Below are 8,586 nucleotides of genomic sequence, written 5' to 3'. Positions count from 1 at the left end.
CTTCATGAAGACACGATGATGGAGATCATGATGATGGAGATCATGGTGTCATGCCGGTGACGATGATGATCATGGCGCCCCGAAGATGGAGATCAAAAGGAGCAAATGATATTGGCCATATCATGTCACTATTTGATTGCATGTGATGTTTATCATGTTTTTACATCTTATTTGCTTAGAACGACGGTAGCTTAAATAAGATGATCCCTCACATAATTTCAAGAAAGTGTTCCCCCTAACTGTGCACCGTTGCGAAGGTTCGTTGTTTCGAAGCACCACGTGATGATCGGGTGTGATAGATTCTAACGTTCGAATACGACGGGTGTAAGCCAGATTTACACACGCAATACACTTAGGTTGACTTGACGAGCCTAGCATGTACAGACATGGCCTCGGAACACGGAAGACCGAAAGGTCGAGCATGAGTCGTATAGAAGATACGATCAACATGAAGATGTTCACCGATGTTGACTAGTCCGTCTCACGTGATGATCGGACACGGCCTAGTTGACTCGGATCATGTTTCACTTAGATGACTAGAGGGATGTCTATCTGAGTGGGAGTTCATTGAATAATTTGATTAGATGAACTTAATTATCATGAACTTAGTCTAAAATCTTTACAATATGTCTTGTAGATCAAATGGCCCACGCTAATGTTGCCCTCAACTTCAACGCGTTCCTAGAGAAAACCAAGCTGAAAGATGATGGCAGCAACTATACGGACTGGGTCCGGAACCTGAGGATCATCCTCATAGCTGCCAAGAAAGATTATGTCCTAGAAGCACCGCTAGGTGACGCACCCATCCCAGAGAACCAAGACGTTATGAACGCTTGGCAGTCACGTGCTGATGATTACTCCCTCGTTCAGTGCGGCATGCTTTACAGCTTAGAACCGGGGCTCCAAAAGCGTTTTGAGCAACACGGAGCATATGAGATGTTCGAAGAGCTGAAAATGGTTTTCCAAGCTCATGCCCGGGTCGAGAGATATGAAGTCTCCGACAAGTTCTTCAGTTGTAAGATGGAGGAAAATAGTTCTGTCAGTGAGCACATACTCAAAATGTCTGGGTTGCATAACCGCTTGACTCAGCTGGGAGTTAATCTCCCGGATGACGCGGTCATTGACAGAATCCTTCAGTCGCTTCCACCGAGCTACAAGAGCTTTGTGATGAACTTCAATATGCAGGGGATGGAAAAGACCATTCCTGAGGTATATTCAATGCTGAAATCAGCGGAGGTGGAGATCAAAAAGGAACATCAAGTGTTGATGGTGAATAAAACCACTAAGTTTAAGAAAGGCAAGGGTAAGAAGAACTTCAAGAAGGACGGCAAGGGGGTTGCCGCGCCCGGTAAGCAAGCTGCCGGGAAGAAGCCAAAGAATGGACCCAAGCCCGAGACTGAGTGTTTTTATTGCAAGGGAAGTGGTCACTGGAAGCGGAACTGCCCCAAATACTTAGCGGACAAGAAGGCCGGCAACACTAAAGGTATATGTGATATACATGTAATTGATGTGTACCTTACCAGTACTCGTAGTAGCTCCTGGGTATTTGATACCGGTGCGGTTGCTCACATTTGTAACTCAAAGCAGGAGCTGCGGAATAAGCGGAGACTGGCGAAGGACGAGGTGACGATGCGCGTCGGGAATGGTTCCAAGGTCGATGTGATCGCCGTCGGCACGCTACCTCTACATTTACCTACGGGATTAGTTTTAAACCTCAATAATTGTTATTTAGTGCCAGCTTTGAGCATGAACATTGTATCAGGATCTCGTTTAATTCGAGATGGCTACTCATTTAAATCCGAGAATAATGGTTGTTCTATTTATATGAGAGATATGTTTTATGGTCATGCCCCGCTGGTGAATGGTTTATTCTTAATGAATCTCGAGCGTAATGTTACACATATTCATAGTGTGAATACCAAAAGATGTAAGGTTGATAATGATAGTCCCACATACTTGTGGCACTGCCGCCTTGGTCACATAGGTGTCAAACGCATGAAGAAGCTCCATGCAGATGGACTTTTGGAGTCTCTTGATTACGAATCATTTGACACGTGCGAACCATGCCTCATGGGTAAAATGACCAAGACTCCGTTCTCAGGAACAATGGAGCGAGCAACCAACTTATTGGAAATCATACATACTGATGTGTGCGGTCCAATGAGTGTTGAGGCTCGCGGTGGCTATCGTTATGTTCTCACCCTCACTGATGACTTGAGTAGATATGGGTATGTCTACTTAATGAAACACAAGTCTGAGACCTTTGAAAAGTTCAAGGAATTTCAGAGTGAGGTTGAGAATCAACGTGACAGGAAAATCAAGTTCTTGCGATCAGATCGTGGGGGAGAATACTTGAGTCACGAATTTGGCACGCACTTAAGGAAATGTGGAATAGTTTCACAACTCACGCCGCCTGGAACACCTCAGCGTAATGGTGTGTCCGAACGTCGTAATCGCACTCTATTGGATATGGTGCGATCTATGATGTCTCTTACCGATCTACCGCTGTCATTTTGGGGCTATGCTTTAGAGACTGCCGCATTCACTTTAAATAGGGCTCCGTCGAAATCCGTTGAGACGACACCGTATGAATTATGGTTTGGGAAGAAACCTAAGCTGTCGTTTCTAAAAGTTTGGGGATGCGATGCTTATGTCAAGAAACTTCAACCTGAAAAGCTCGAACCCAAGTCGGAAAAATGCGTCTTCATAGGATACCCTAAAGAAACTATTGGGTATACCTTCTACCTCAGATCTGAAGGCAAGATCTTTGTTGCCAAGAATGGATCCTTTCTAGAGAAAGAGTTTCTCTCGAAAGAAGTAAGTAGGAGGAAAGTAGAACTTGATGAAGTATTACCTCTTGAACCGGAAAGTGGCGCAACTCAGAAAATGTTCCTGAGGTGCCTGCACCGACTAGAGAGGGAGTTAATGATGATGATCATGAAACTTCAGATCAAGTTGCTACTGAACTTCGTAGGTCCACAAGGACACGTTCCGCACGAGAGTGGTACGGCAACCCTGTCTTGGAAATCATGTTGTTAGACAACGGTGAACCTTCAAACTATGAGGAAGCGATGGCGGGCCCAGATTCTGACAAATGGCTAGAAGCCATGAAATCCGAGATAGGATCCATGTATGAAAATGAAGTATGGACTTTGACTGACTTGCCCGATGATCGGCGAGCCATAGAAAATAAATGGATCTTTAAAAGGAAGACAGACGCAGATGGTAATGTGACCATCTACAAGGCTCGACTCGTCGCTAAGGGTTATCGACAAGTTCAAGGGGTTGACTACGATGAGACTTTCTCACCCGTAGCAAAGCTGAAGTCCGTCCGAATCATGTTAGCAATTGCCGCATTCTATGATTATGAGATATGGCAAATGGACGTCAAAATGGCATTCCTTAATGGTTTCCTTAAGGAAGAATTGTATATGATGCAGCCGGAAGGTTTTGTCGATCCTAAGAATGCTAACAAGGTGTGCAAGCTCCAATGCTCAATCTATGGGCTGGTGCAAGCATCTCGGAGTTGGAACATTCAATTTGATGAGATGATCAAAGCGTTTGGGTTTACACAGACTTATGGAGAAGTCTGTGTTTACAAGAAAGTGAGTGGGAGCTCCATAGCATTTCTCATATTATATGTGGATGACATACTGTTGATGGGAAATGATATAGAATTCTTGGAAAGCATAAAGGCCTACTTGAACAAGTGTTTTTCAATGAAGGATCTTGGAGAAGCTGCCTACATATTAGGCATCAAGATCTATGGAGATAGATCGAGACGCCTCATTGGTCTTTCACAGAGTACGTACCTTGACAATATATTGAAGAAGTTCAATATGGATCAGTCAAAGAAGGGGTTCTTGCCTGTGTTGCAAGGTACGAGATTGAGCACGGCTCAATGCCCGACCACGGCAGAAGATAGAGAAAAGATGAGTGTCGTCCCCTATGCCTCGGCCATAGGGTCTATCATGTATGCTATGTTGTGTACCAGACCTGATGTAAACCTTGCCGTAAGTTTGGTAGGAAGGTACCAAAGTAATCCCGGCATGGAACACTGGACAACGGTCAAGAATATCCTGAAGTACCTGAAGAGGACTAAGGATATGTTTATCGTTTATGGAAGTGACGAAGAGTCGTAGAGGGTTACATTGATGCTAGCTTCGACACAGATCTGGATGACTCTAAGTCACAAACCGGATACGTGTATATTTTGAATGGTGGGGCAGTAAGCTGGTGCAGTTGCAAGCAAAGCGTTGTGGCGGGATCTAAATGTGAAGCGGAGTACATGGTAGCCTTGGAGGCAGCACAAGAAGAAATATGGGTGAAGGAGTTCATTACCGACCTAGGAGTCATTCCCAATGCGTCGGGCCCGATGATTCTCTTCTGTGACAACACTGGAGCTATTGCCCTTGCCAAGGAGCCCAGGTTTCACAGGAAGACCAGGCATATCAAGCGTCGCTTCAACTCCATTCGTGAAAGTGTTCAAAATGGAGACATAGATATTTGTAAAGTACATACAGACCTGAATGTAGCAGATCCGTTGACTAAACCTCTCCCTAGAGCAAAACATGATCAACACCAGAACTCTATGGGTGTTCGATTCATCACAATATAACTAGATTATTGACTCTAGAGCAAGTGGGAGACTTTTGGAAATATGCCCTAGAGGTAATAATAAATGGTTATTATTATATTTCCTTGTTCATGATAATTGTCTATTGTTCATGCTATAATTGTGTTATCCGGAAATCGTAATACATGTGTGAATACATAGACCACAACACGTCCCTAGTGAGCCTCTAGTTGACTAGCTCGTTGATCAAAAGATAGTCATGGTTTCCTGACTATGGACATTAGATGTCATTGATAACGGGATCACATCATTAGGAGAATGATGTGATGGACAAGACCCAATCCTAAGCATAGCTCAAAGATCGTGTAGTTCGTTTGCTAGAGCTTTTCCGAATGTCAAGTATCATTTCCTTAGACCATGAGATTGTGCAACTCCCGGATACCGTAGGAGTGCTTTGGGTGTGCCAAACGTCACAACGTAACTGGGTGACTATAAGGTGCACTACGGGTATCTCCGAAAGTGTCTGTTGGGTTGGCACGAATCGAGACTGGGATTTGTCACTCCGTATGACGGAGAGGTATCTCTGGGCCCACTCGTAATGCATCATCATAATGAGCTCAATGTGACCAAGTGGTTGATCACGGGATCATGCATTACGGTACGAGTAAAGTGACTTGCCGGTAACGAGATTGAACGAGGTATTGGGATACCGACGATCGAGTCTCGGGCGAGTAACGTACCGATTGACAAAGGGAATTGTATACGGGATTGATTGAATCCTCGACATCGTGGTTCATCCGATGAGATCATCGAGGAGCATGTGGGAGCCAACATGGGTATCCAGATCCGCTGTTGGTTATTGACCGGAGAGTCGTCTCGGTCATGTCTGCGTGTCTCCCGAACCCGTAGGGTCTACACACTTAAGGTTCGGTGACGCTAGGGTTGTAGAGATATTAGTATGCGGTAACCCGAAAGTTGTTCGGAGTCCCGGATGAGATCCGGACGTCACGAGGAGTTCCGAATGGTCCGGAGGTGAAGAATTATATATAGGAAGTCCAGTTTCGGCCATCGGGAAAGTTTCGGGGGTCACCGGTATTGTACCGGGACCACCGGAAGGGTCCCGGGGGTCCACCGGGTGGGGACACCAATCCCGGAGGGCCCCATGGGCTGAAGTGGGGAAGGGAACCAGCCCCTGGTGGGCTGGTGCACCCCCCTTGGGCCTCCCCCTATGCCTAGGGTTGGAAACCCTAGGGGTGGGGGGCGACCCACTTGGCTTGGGGGGCAAGCCACACCCCTTGGCCGCCTCCCCCCCCCTTGAGATCCAATCTCTAGGTCCGGCGCCCCCCCCCTAGGGGCCATATATACAGTGGGGGGAGGGAGGGCAGCCGCACCCTAGCCCCTGGCGCCTCCCTCTCCCTCCCGTGACACCTCTCCCTCTCGCTGAGCTTGGCGAAGCCCTGCCGAGAACACCGTTGCTTCCACCACCACGCCGTCGTGCTGCTGGATCTCTATCAACCTCTCCTTTCCCCTTGCTGGATCAAGAAGGAGGAGACGTCTTCCCAACCGTACGTGTGTTGAACGCGGAGGTGCCGTCCGTTCGGCACTCGGTCATCGGTGATTTGGATCACGACGAGTACGACTCCACCAACCCCGTTCTCTTGAACGCTTCCGTGCGCGATCTACAAGGGTATGTAGATGCACTCCCCTTTCCCTCGTTGCTAGATAACTCCATAGATTGATCTTGGTGATGCGTAGAAAATTTTAAATTCTGCTACATTCCCCAACAGTGGCATCATGAGCTAGGTCTATGCATAGTTTCTATGCACGAGTAGAACACAAAGCAGTTGTGGGCATCGATATTGTCAATTTACTTGTCGTTACTAGTATTATCTTGATTCGACGGCATCGTGGGATGAAGCGGCTCAGACCGACCTTACACGTACGCTTACGTGAGACTGGTTCCACCGACTGACATGCACTAGTTGCATAAGGTGGCTAGCGGGTGTCTGTTCTCCCACTTTAGTCGGATCGGATTCGATGAAAAGGGTCCTTATGAAGGGTAAATAGAAATTGGTATATCACGTTGTGGTTTTGGCGTAGGTAAGAAACGTTCTTGCTAGAAACCTATAGCAGCCACGTAAAAACTTGCAACAACAATTAGAGGACGTCTAACTTGTTTTTGCAGCATGTGCCGTGTGATGTGATATGGCCAAAAGGATGTGATGAATGATATATGTGATGTATGAGATTGATCATGTTCTTGTAATAGGAATCACGACTTGCATGTCGATGAGTATGACAACCGGCAGGAGCCATAGGAGTTGTCTTAATTTATTTATGACCTGCGTGTCAACATAAACATCATGTAATTACTTTACTTTATTGCTAAACCGTTAGCCATAGTAGTAGAAGTAATAGATGACGGGACAACTTCATGAAGACACGATGATGGAGATCATGATGATGGAGATCATGGTGTCATGCCGGTGACGATGATGATCATGGCACCCCGAAGATGGAGATCAAAAGGAGCAAATGATATTGGCCATATCATGTCACTATTTGATTGCATGTGATGTTTATCATGTTTTACATCTTATTTGCTTAGAACGACGGTAGCTTAAATAAGATAATCCCTCACATAATTTCAAGAAAGTGTTCCCCCTAACTGTGCACCGTTGTGAAGGTTCGTTGTTTCGAAGCACCACGTGATGATCGGGTGTGATAGATTCTAACGTTCGAATACAACGGGTGTAAGCCAGATTTACACACGCAATACACTTAGGTTGACTTGACGAGCCTAGCATGTACAGACATGGCCTCGGAACACGGAAGACCGAAAGGTCGAGCATGAGTCGTATAGAAGATACGATCAACATGAAGATGTTCACCGATGTTGACTAGTCCGTCTCACGTGATGATCGGACACGGCCTAGTTGACTCGGATCATGTTTCACTTAGATGACTAGAGGGATGTCTATCTGAGTGGGAGTTCATTGAATAATTTGATTAGATGAACTTAATTATCATGAACTTAGTCTAAAATCTTTACAATATGTCTTGTAGATCAAATGGCCCACGCTAATGTTGCCCTCAACTTCAACGCGTTCCTAGAGAAAACCAAGCTGAAAGATGATGGCAGCAACTATACGGACTGGGTCCAGAACCTGAGGATCATCCTCATAGCTGCCAAGAAAGATTATGTCCTAGAAGCACCGCTAGGTGACGCACCCATCCCAGAGAACCAAGACGTTATGAACGCTTGGCAGTCACGTGCTGATGATTACTCCCTCGTTCAGTGCGGCATGCTTTACAGCTTAGAACCGGGGCTCCAAAAGCGTTTTGAGCAACACGGAGCATATGAGATGTTCGAAGAGCTGAAAATGGTTTTCCAAGCTCATGCCCGGGTCGAGAGATATGAAGTCTCCGACAAGTTCTTCAGTTGTAAGATGGAGGAAAATAGTTCTGTCAGTGAGCACATACTCAAAATGTCTGGGTTGCATAACCGCTTGACTCAGCTGGGAGTTAATCTCCCGGATGACGCGGTCATTGACAGAATCCTTCAGTCGCTTCCACCGAGCTACAAGAGCTTTGTGATGAACTTCAATATGCAGGGGATGGAAAAGACCATTCCTGAGGTATATTCAATGCTGAAATCAGCGGAGGTGGAGATCAAAAAGGAACATCAAGTGTTGATGGTGAATAAAACCACTAAGTTTAAGAAAGGCAAGGGTAAGAAGAACTTCAAGAAGGACGACAAGGGGGTTGCCGCGCCCGGTAAGCAAGCTGCCGGGAAGAAGCCAAAGAATGGACCCAAGCCCGAGACTGAGTGTTTTTATTGCAAGGGAAGTGGTCACTGGAAGCGGAACTGCCCCAAATACTTAGCGGACAAGAAGGCCGGCAACACTAAAGGTATATGTGATATACATGTAATTGATGTGTACCTTACCAGTACTCGTAGTAGCTCCTGGGTATTTGATACCGGTGCGGTTGCTCACATTTGTAACTCA

Source organism: Triticum aestivum, chromosome 7A, assembly GCF_018294505.1.
Source record: "Triticum aestivum cultivar Chinese Spring chromosome 7A, IWGSC CS RefSeq v2.1, whole genome shotgun sequence".
NCBI classification, from domain to species: Eukaryota; Viridiplantae; Streptophyta; class Magnoliopsida; order Poales; family Poaceae; genus Triticum; species Triticum aestivum.
This window is presented reverse-complemented; position numbering follows the sequence as displayed.